Source organism: Salvelinus sp. IW2-2015, unplaced genomic scaffold, assembly GCF_002910315.2.
Source record: "Salvelinus sp. IW2-2015 unplaced genomic scaffold, ASM291031v2 Un_scaffold4817, whole genome shotgun sequence".
NCBI classification, from domain to species: domain Eukaryota; kingdom Metazoa; phylum Chordata; class Actinopteri; order Salmoniformes; family Salmonidae; genus Salvelinus; species Salvelinus sp. IW2-2015.
In genome coordinates, this window is record NW_019946086.1 from 17,931 (window position 1) to 28,035 (window position 10,105).

General features: G+C 42.5%; 1 non-coding gene across 1 annotated transcript; it reads left to right on the forward strand.

The window, feature by feature from the left end:
- Positions 1-8,417: 8,417 nt before the first annotated feature.
- LOC112077675 (U5 spliceosomal RNA) lies at positions 8,418-8,533 on the forward strand. Its single transcript, XR_002895460.1, has one exon. It is a non-coding gene; the product is annotated as a U5 spliceosomal RNA (small nuclear RNA).
- Positions 8,534-10,105: the final 1,572 nt, after the last annotated feature.

Here is a 10,105-nt window from a genome sequence, read left to right on the forward strand (position 1 = left end):
AGGGAGTGGTCAAATTGTTTTGGTTAGTGTTGAAAACGGGCAACTTCATCCAATGTGGTTTGAAATGTGTGGTAGGCTGCTATTATGTTCTGTTCTGACGACTATTAGCTGAGAAAAGGCCAAACCTATTGCCGACCACTATGCTAGTTTAGGCAATAGGAGGGGTGGCCCTCCTTATAGGGCTGCTGAAGGCCTGTTATGCCCATACGTTTTTTTAGGTGCATTCACCATACCAGGAAGATATCTATTTTCATTCCTGCTTGCTATCTACTAAGGCCAACATTTGTGTTTTTATTAACCTTTATTTAATTAGGTAAGTTAGTTAAGTACACATTCTTACTTACATTGACGGCCTACTTGTAAAGCCCCCCGGCTCTAAATGACGCTAATTTACAGCGTTGTAAAGTATTTAAGTAAAAATACTTTAAAGTACTACTTCTGTAGTTTTTTGGGCGTATCTGTACTTTACTATTTATATTTTTGACAACTTTTACTTTTACTCCACTACATTCCTAAAGAAAATAATGTACTTTTTACTCCTTACATTGACACCCAAGTATTCGTTACATTTTGAATGCTTAGCAGGCCAGGAAAATGGTCCAATTCACGCACTTATCAAAAGAACATCCCTAGCCTTCCCTACTGCCTCTGATCTGGCGGACTCACTAAACACAAATGCTTAGTTTGTAAATTATTTCTGAGTGTTGGAGTGTGCCCCTGGCTTGGCATATATATTTTAAATGGTGCCATCTGGTTTGCTTAATATAAGGACTTTTAAATGATTTATACTTAAGTATATTCAAACCAAATACTTTTAGACTTTTACTCAAGTAATATTTTACTGGGTGACTTTCACTTGAGTCATTTTCTATTAAGGTATCTTTACTTTTACTCAAGTATCTAGGTAGCGCTGTCCACAGCTTTATCCACTAGGTAGCGCTGCCCACAGCTTTATCCACTAGGTAGCGCTGTCGCAACAGCGTTTATCCACTAGGTAGCGCTGTCCACAGCTTTATCCACTTCGGTAGCGCTGTCCACAGCTTTATCCACTGGTAGCGCTGTCCACAGCTTTATCCACTAGGTAGCCGCTGTCACAGCTTTATCCACTGGGTAGCGCTGTCCACCAGCTTTATCCACTAGGTAGCGCTGTCCACAGCTTTATCCACTTAGGTAGCGCTGTCCACAGCTTTATCCACTAGGTAGCGCTGCCCACAGCTTTATCCACTGGGTAGCGCTGCCCACAGCTTTATCCACTGGGTAGCGCTGTCACAGCTTTATCACTAGGTAGCGCTGTCCACGCTTTATCCACTAGGTAGCGCTGTCCACAGCTTTATCCACTAGGTAGCGCTGCCACTAGCTTTTATCCACAGCTTTATCCACTAGGTAGCGCTGTCCACAGCTTTATCCACAGCTTATCCACTAGGTAGCGCTGTCCACAGCTTTATCCACAGCTTTATCCACTAGGTAGCGCTGTCCACAGCTTTATCCACAGCTTTATCCACTAGGTAGCGCTGTCCACAGCTTTAATCCACTAGGTAGCGCTGTCCACAGCTTTACCACAGCTTTATCCACTAGGTAGCGCGTCACAAGCTTTACACAGTAGCCTGTGCACAGCTTTATCCACTAGGTAGCGCTGCCACAGCTTTATCCACTAGGTAGCGCTGCCCCACAGCTTTATCCATAGGTACGCTGTCCACAGCTTTATCCACTAGGTAGCGCTGTCCACAGCTTTATCCACTAGGTAGGCTGTCCACAGCTTTATCCACTAGTAGCGCTGTCCACAGCTTTATCCACTAGGTAGCGCTGCCACAGCTTTATCCACTAGGTAGCGTTGTCCACAGCTTTATCCACTAGGTAGCGCTGCCCACAGCTTTATACACTAGGTAGCGCTGCCCACAGCTTTATACACTAGGTAGCGCTGTCCACAGCTTTATCCACTAGGTAGCGTGCCCACAGCTTTATCCACTAGGTAGCGCTGTCCACAGCTTTATCCACTAGGTAGCGCTGTCCACAGCTTTATCCACTAGGTAGCGCTGTACACAGCTTTAATCCACTAGGTAGCGCTGCCACAGCTTTATCCACTAGGTAGCGCTGTCCACAGCTTTATCCACTAGGTAGCGCTGCCATCAGCTTTATCACTAGGTAGCGCTGTCCCACAGCTTTATCCACTAGGTAGCGCTGCCCACAGCTTTATCCACTAGGTAGCGCTGTCCACAGCTTTATCCACTAGGTAGCGCTGTCCCACAGCTTTTCCACTAGGTAGCGCTGTCCACAAGTTTATCCTAGGTAGCGCTGTCCACAGCTTTATCCACTAGGTAGCGCTGTCCACAGCTTTATCCACTAGGTAGCGCTGTCCACAGCTTTATCCACTCGGTAGCTGTGGTAGGGTCTAATCCTTCATACTGATTGGTTAATACTGCATTCCAGCCATTGTCTATTCCACAAGTTACTCCCGGCTAAATTTATGCCGTTAAAATGCCTATTTACTCTGACTGTGCAATCTGACTGTCACATCAGCCCAGGCAAGCAATTTATGAACTTGTTCTCCACTATAAAAAGCATCTAGACATTATCTCACATTTCTTTTAGACACCATTTAGTTAATGCCCTTGAAGCCGGTGTTTGGACTTCTTCTCGGGCATAACAACACTAGTGCCAATATTTCCTCTGAACACTGGCTTCTCGGGCATTATCACATAAATAACGAGCGCTCTGGAACAGGGTTTCCCAAACTCGGTCCTGGGGCCCCGTCTGTGTGCATGTTTAGGTTTTTGCCCTAGCACTACACAGCTGACTCATAATCAAAGTTTGATGAGTTGGTTATTTGAATCAGCTGTGTAGTGCTCTGGTGGTGAAGTAATTTGACCAATAAATAAATAGACCAGGCTACTTCAATGATAGTCTAGAAACTAAAGCTTTGGGTGTCCTCTCAGGCTTCCATGTCTTCTCCCGTGACCTCCTGAATGTCCACCTCTTGAACATCAGACTGAGGCCTCATCTTCACTGTCACTTTCCAACCTTGTTGAAGATGGCTCGTTGTCAGGCTCAAAAAGCCTAAAATTTGCCCAGATGGCCACCAATTTTTCAACCCTTGTATTGGTCAGCTTGTTGCGTGCTTTGGTGTATGTGTTCCCAAACAAGGACCAGTTGCGCTCTGAGGCGGCTGATGTTGGTGGGATTTGGAGGATGATGATTGAGACAACAGGGGAAAGATCCTCAAAGTCCCTTCCACCAGGTGGCTGATGAGATATGTTGGCACGACTGCCATATTGCATCTCCATCCCAAAGCYCTTGCTTGGAAGTGTACTTCGCCAGACTGCCAAGAACCTTGCCCTCACTCAGGCCAAGGTGGCGAGACACGGTAGTGATGACACCATAGGCCTTGTTGATCTCTGCACCAGACAGGATGCTCTTGCCAGCRTACTTGAGGTCCAACATGTACGCTGCGGTGTGTATGGGCTTCAGACAGACGTCTTTTTGATGTATTTCAGAACTGCAGTTTCCTCTGCTTGGAGCAACAGTGAAGTGGGCCGGGTAGTACGGATTTCTTCTCTTACATCTGCAAGCAGTCTGAACATCAGACAGGATGGCATTGTCTCMCTCAATCTGTGCAATGGCTACTGCTATAGGTTTCAGGAGTTTAAGGCTGATTATCACTCTCTCCCAAAATACATCATCCAGGAGGATCCTCTTGRTGGGGCTGTCCATATCGGCAGACTGTGATATGGCCATTTCATGGAGAGACTCCTTCCCCTCCAGGTGACTGTCAAACATGATGACAACACCACCCCAATGGGTGTTGCTGGGCAGCTTCAATGTGGTGCTCTTATTCTTCTCACTTTGCTTGGTGAGGTAGATTGCTGCTATAACTTGATGACCCTTCACATACCTAACCATTTGCTTGGCTCTCTTGTAGAGTGTATCCATTGTTTTTAGTGCCATGATGTCCTTGAGGAGCAGATTCAATGCATGAGCAGCACAGCCAATGGGTGTGATGTGAGGGTAGGACTTCTCCACTTTAGACCAAGCAGCCTTCATGTTCGCAGCATTGTCTGTCACCAGTGCAAATACCTTCTGTGGTCCAAGGTGAATGATGTTTGCCTTCAGCTCATCAGCAATGTAGAGACCGGTGTGTCTTTTGTCCCTTGTGGCTGTGCTCTTGTAGAATACTGGTTGAGGGGTGGAGATGATTTAGTTAATTATTCCTTGCCCACGAACATTCGACCACCTATCAGAGATGATTGCAATACAGTCTGTTTTCTCTATGATTTGCTTGACCTTCAATTGAACTCTGTTGAACTCTGCATCCAGCAAATGAGTAGATAAAGCCTGTCTGGTATGAGGGGTGTATGCTGGGCGAAGAACATTCAGAAATCTTTTCCAACACACATTGCCTGTGATTATCAGAGGTGAACTAGTTGCATAACAGCTCGAGCAAGACATTCATCAGCATTTCTGACTACGTTCCTCCATTGAGTCAAACACTTCTGATTCCAGGAGGACCATGAGCTGTTGCTATCGATAAAGTGTCTGATTCCTAATTTTCACCTCAAATAGAAGTAGAGGGATTTGTCAGAGGTTGCTTGTTGTGAGCACTGAGGGACCTTTATGCACTTGGCCAGATGATTCTGCATCTTTGTTGCATCCTTCACATATGATTTAGCACAGAATTTGTGAATGTACACAGCTTTTCCTTCTACATTAGCTGCAGTGAAATGTCTCCACACATCAGATAGTGCCCATGGCATTTTCCTGTAAAGATTAGGGGGAAAAAATGAGTAAAAAACCCCAAATACAATTCCAAGTACAGATAGACAGGCCGTTCGATTAAACATCTCCTTTCTAAGATATTTAAAAAAAAATGCAACATGTAAGGAAACAGGTGAATTAACAGTCCTCAGTTAGCAGGCTCAAGCAAGCTAAAMCCCACATGGTAGCAAAAACTAACTAGCAGAAATTGTTAACAAGTTAGAAATGATTTAAACACACTTTGCTGTAGGCTACTATTTACTAGTTAACAAAAAATWATGTATGTCATATAAAATATATTCACCCCACCCAGTATTGTAATCAAAACTTACCAGAAAGCATGTAGTCCTTGGCTCAGACATTGTAGTAGTGAGGGCTCAATAGCATCTCATTAGCATGCAAGATCTTCAGAATCAGCTGTACATGTGATGTAAGAATACACTGTGCTTGCAGAGGGCTGCAATTCCACTGACTTGAGGATAGTTTAATTAACCAAAATATGCCACAAGACCTAGAATTGCCTTATGTGTATCCCACAAAAAAAGGTTCACTGTTATAAGCTAACTTTTTTTGATACATTTAAGCAAAATTCCCCAAATTCCAGGGCTTAACTTCCCATGGAAAAATTCCAGAAATGTACCAGAAAGTTTCTGACCCTTTGCAGCCGTAAGTGTGATGTCAGGGAAAGTTGTGTACGCAAGTTAACGTTTCCAAAAGCTAACCAAACAAAAACATCATTACTTTTATGATACGTGTTTGAGCTGTCATGTGCATTAGTAGCACAATTTCTAACTTATTTACATTCGTCTTTACGAAGAAGTCTTTATGTTGACTTCTTCATATTAATGTTGGTTTTAAGTTTTGGAGGACTTTTTTTTTAGCGGATGTACAATCATCACAAATTTAATTATGGAGCGTTTCAGGTCCCGAAGTGAACATAAACAGRAAATGAGGACCGAGGGACTTAAGTTGCTAACTTCCCTTGCATAGCTAATCATTTGGACCAACGACAAAGATGGCAGCAGGATTCCCAAAAGGGCATAAGACGAGGGTAAGTGGAGGAGGGTGTGTCTTTTGYGAGTTTGAAACGCAGTCATTGTCTGCTGGACATTGGCCAATCAAATAAGGGTTGGGGGGGTTGATGCTCGTTGGCTATTGATATTCAAGAGGGACATCAGTGGACTCTAAACTGGAGAACAACCAATTAGGACCCATTGTGGGCTCCATTGGCCATTAAGGTAAAGGTGATATAGATAGCCTACCTTGAAGACCTTGCTTAACTTAGTTTGATCAATAGATTCCACCACCCTGAACATCTGTGTACAACTCCTGTAAATGTTGTTCATTTTGGTGTATTTAGTTCATCGTTGCCATTGTTTTATATATTACAGTTCATATAAAGTTGTAAGGATGCATCGATTGAGAAGACATGTGGCCCAATCGTTAACTAAAGGAACCTAACCTTACTCCTGTAGTCAAGGACTTTACATGTTCTGTTTAAAGGCGAGTTGGCTCGAAGTGAAAACAGCCAAATACTCAATATAAACGTGAATCGATTCTCAATTGTGGTACGTTTCTAGAACATAAATCCCTCCACTTTCATCATATTAAAATATTTCACAAATGCAAAATAAACACTTAATGTACACACTGTTTTAAAACAGTTGCAGCCAACAGTATTATTCAGTAACAACATCTTTGTGGTCCTCCTGTTTAGTCATTTACACATGTGTTCAGAGACGCAGACAGAGTGGACTAGCTGTGATAATTAACTGTCTTCCATCTGTCTTCTGTAAACAAGCGCTGTAACATGGAAATATGGCCATGTGGAAACCCTATAAATGTGTGTATTCATTTAACCTTTTGTTTTATGAAAATAATTTCTCACTGATATGAAAGATGAAGTCCTTATGCTTCTGAAACCGCTTCTCTCTAAATACCCTAGGTTATATCAGCTGTGTCGGTGAACCCCTCCCCTTCTCCCTAAATCCCCTACAATGTGGGGATCTCATGCTTGGTAATAACTACATGTATATACCACTTGCATCCTTGGAACAATAAAGTTATATTATATTCTAATCAATCCATAGGCTTCATTGATGCCATTCAGTGTCTTGAAGTCAATACAACCAGCTATTATAGCGGAGGTTCATATCTCAATGTGATTGGTCACCCAGCGTTCGCCGCTTGTGATTTGCATAAAGTTGAGAAATGCCAAACTTTTTTACCGCCTCCCACAGGCGAAGAATTTGGTCTCGCTCCCCGTCACAACTTAGCCTATTGTTCTGACTTGGTGGTGCACATGTAGCYTATAGCCTGTTTTAGAGAAATGTCATCATCAAATATTGTAAGAGCTTTCATTGTCTGCTTATATGCCCCCGTTATTTATCCTACAGTTCTGACTTGGTGTACAGGGAGAATAATACTGTAAGAATGGCCCATGTTCTGAATTCTGTCGCTGTACATTTCAAAAGTGCTGAACAAACACATTAATGTCTTAATCAAAATGACGGCTTCACTCTCATCCACTCATCGTTCCCTTGTGCCATAGTTTCTACATCTTAATTGTTATATTGCTTATCATTTGTATCTTATTTTAGGCAATGTTGGAATGATTTTATTGTTTTGCTTACTTTGTGTATTATAATCATATGTGCTTTTCTCCACGAGGAGGAGATACTATATAATGTTGTTGGGTCTGTAACCATGTTTGCCAGTGACAGTCTCTTCCCATTCAAATATTTTTGTTTTCAACAAAAAGTTCAATAATAGACAATAATAGACAATAATTTCAGTAATAGACAATAATTTCAGTTGATATTGCGATGGTTGTTTTGTTTGCTCAATGCGCTGTCTGTGCGTCGGTATATTGTCAATAAAAGTGGATTCCTCGTGATTTGTATTTTCCTTCATTTTTCGACCACATAAGCCTAACAAAATGGTGTGTAGTGGCTTTGCATCTAAAAAATGTTTATTTTTGCACAACTAAGATTTACATGCTAAAATCGCCACTGATCACCAGTAGCAGAGCAATCCAAATGTCAAACAACTGTTAAAACATGTTGCTAGAATATTTTACACAAACGTTTTCATCATGGAGTTACTTGTAGACTTCTAGGTTGATACATTGTTGCAGACAGTGGTTACATACAATTGTGTAAAGTCCAGCGATTTACATGCGGATTTGAATATATTTTTTGCCACCCTTGCTTCTCGCCTGGCTTGTGAAGAAGTTGCTTGCTGGTCTCTACGGCGCATGCTCCATGTAGAAGCCTTGTATTTAGTCCCGTCGGCAAATATAAATAAATGTAACGTCGTTTCCAATTTTGATAGACTTTTGATGGTAGCTAAACTGTTACGGCAACATTGCTCTTCTTAGTTGTTGAAATTACACTGGCGTTGCAGATTAAATACTTTTTACGAATTAACGGGTCAAACCAGGAAGTTATTTCTATAATGCCCAGCGTGCATTTCGTTTGTGTGAATAATACATCAAGTTATAAAGCATTGACACTTGTCAAACTTCACTATTTATTTGCAGTGGCGGACTGTTATGTATGTGTGTGATATATCCGCAGTATAGAGCTTTGCTTTGTTTTTCATTTAACCATGACTATGAATGGTAAGCCCGAGAACTCGGTCGGAACGGTTTCGTTTCAATTGTTAGTACACTCTGGTTTCTCTTCAGATCGCATAAATCTTTCGCCTTTTACTAAARATTTCCGTGGAGAGGAACATTATGAGTATCAACTAATTTTTTGATGCCCGGCTTCACGGCTGGGCTTCCTACACTTGTAAAAAAAAAAAAAAAAAATCAAATTTGGATTATGAAGAAATGTTTGACATCGGGTGTCCCATCCATTTGGACACCCCTAAGGGTTCTGGTACCCTTGGTTGAGAACCACTGGTGCAGGCAATGTGTACGTTGTGTGTAGCAGTAGCTTACCAGTGAGAAGGAGGAATGAAGTGTGTGGGGCTGGTGATGTTGAGAGGGGGGGCGTAGGCTGCTTTGACCCTGTCCTGGCCCATTGTGTGCAGGTAAGAGGTGTCCCTGTCATAGTCCCAACGGAACCCATCGCTATTGTTGGTTAAGGGCTTGTAAGTATTGTATTCAGCGCATGTGTCATATCATTGATTAGAGTTTGATCTTGTGTTTTCAGATTTGTGAAAGATGGGAGGAATGAAGGAGAGGAGACAATGAAGGAGAGGAGATGAAAGTGACAGGAATAAGATGCCTAAGGCCTTTTCAAATACACATGCAGGCACACCCACAACTGACTCAACAGAGTGAGAGAGTAATCAATACATTAGTGGATCTACAGTATCTCACTAGACTGGCCAGGACAGGAACTGTAGTTGAGCTGTAAAACTGAGTGGGACAAGAGTCCTGTAGCGCCCTCGCTGTTTATGTGCTGTACATCAACATCTAACTATACAGTGTACAGTGGCTTGCGAAAGTGTTCACCTCCCTTGGCAATTTTTCCTATTTTGTTTCCATACAACCTGGATTTTTTTTTTTGGGGGGGTTGTATCATTTGATTTACACAACATGCCTACCACTTTGAAGATGCAAAATATTTTTTATTGTGAAACAAAACCAGAAATAAGACGAAAAAACTTGAGCGCATAACTATTCACCACCCCCCAAAGTCAATACTTTGTAGAGCCACCTTTTGCAGCAATTACAACTGCAAGTCTCTTGGGGTATGTCTCTATATACTTGGCAATCTAGCCACTGGGATTTTTGCCCATTCTTCAAGGCAAAACTGCTCCAGCTCCTAGGTTGGGTTCCGCTGGTGTACAGCAATCTTTAAGTCATAGCATAGATTCTCAATTGGATTGAGGTCTGGGCTTTGACTAGGCCATTCCAAGACATTTAAATGTTTCCCCTTAAACCACTCAAGTGTTGCTTTAGCAGTATTCTTAGGGTCATTGTCCTGCTGGAWGGTGAACCTCCGTCCCAGTCTCAAATCTCTGGAAGACAAAACAGGTTTCCCTCAAGAATTTCCCTGTATTTTGCATCATGCATCATTTCTTCAATTCTGACCAGTTTCCCAGTCCCTGCCGATGAAAACATCCCCACAGCATGATGCTGCCACCATGCTTCGCTGTGGGGATGGTATTCTCGGGGTGATGAGAGGTTTTGGGTTTGCGCCAGACACAGCGTTTTCCTTGATGGCCAAAAAGCTACATTTTAGTCTCATCGTTTSGGGAGTCTCCCACATGCCTTTTGGCGAACACCAAACATGTTTGCTTATTTTTTCTTTAAGGCTTTTTTCTGGCCACTCTTCCGTAAAGCCCAGCTCTGTAGAGTGTACGGCTTAAAGTGGTCCTATGGACAGATACTCCAATCTCC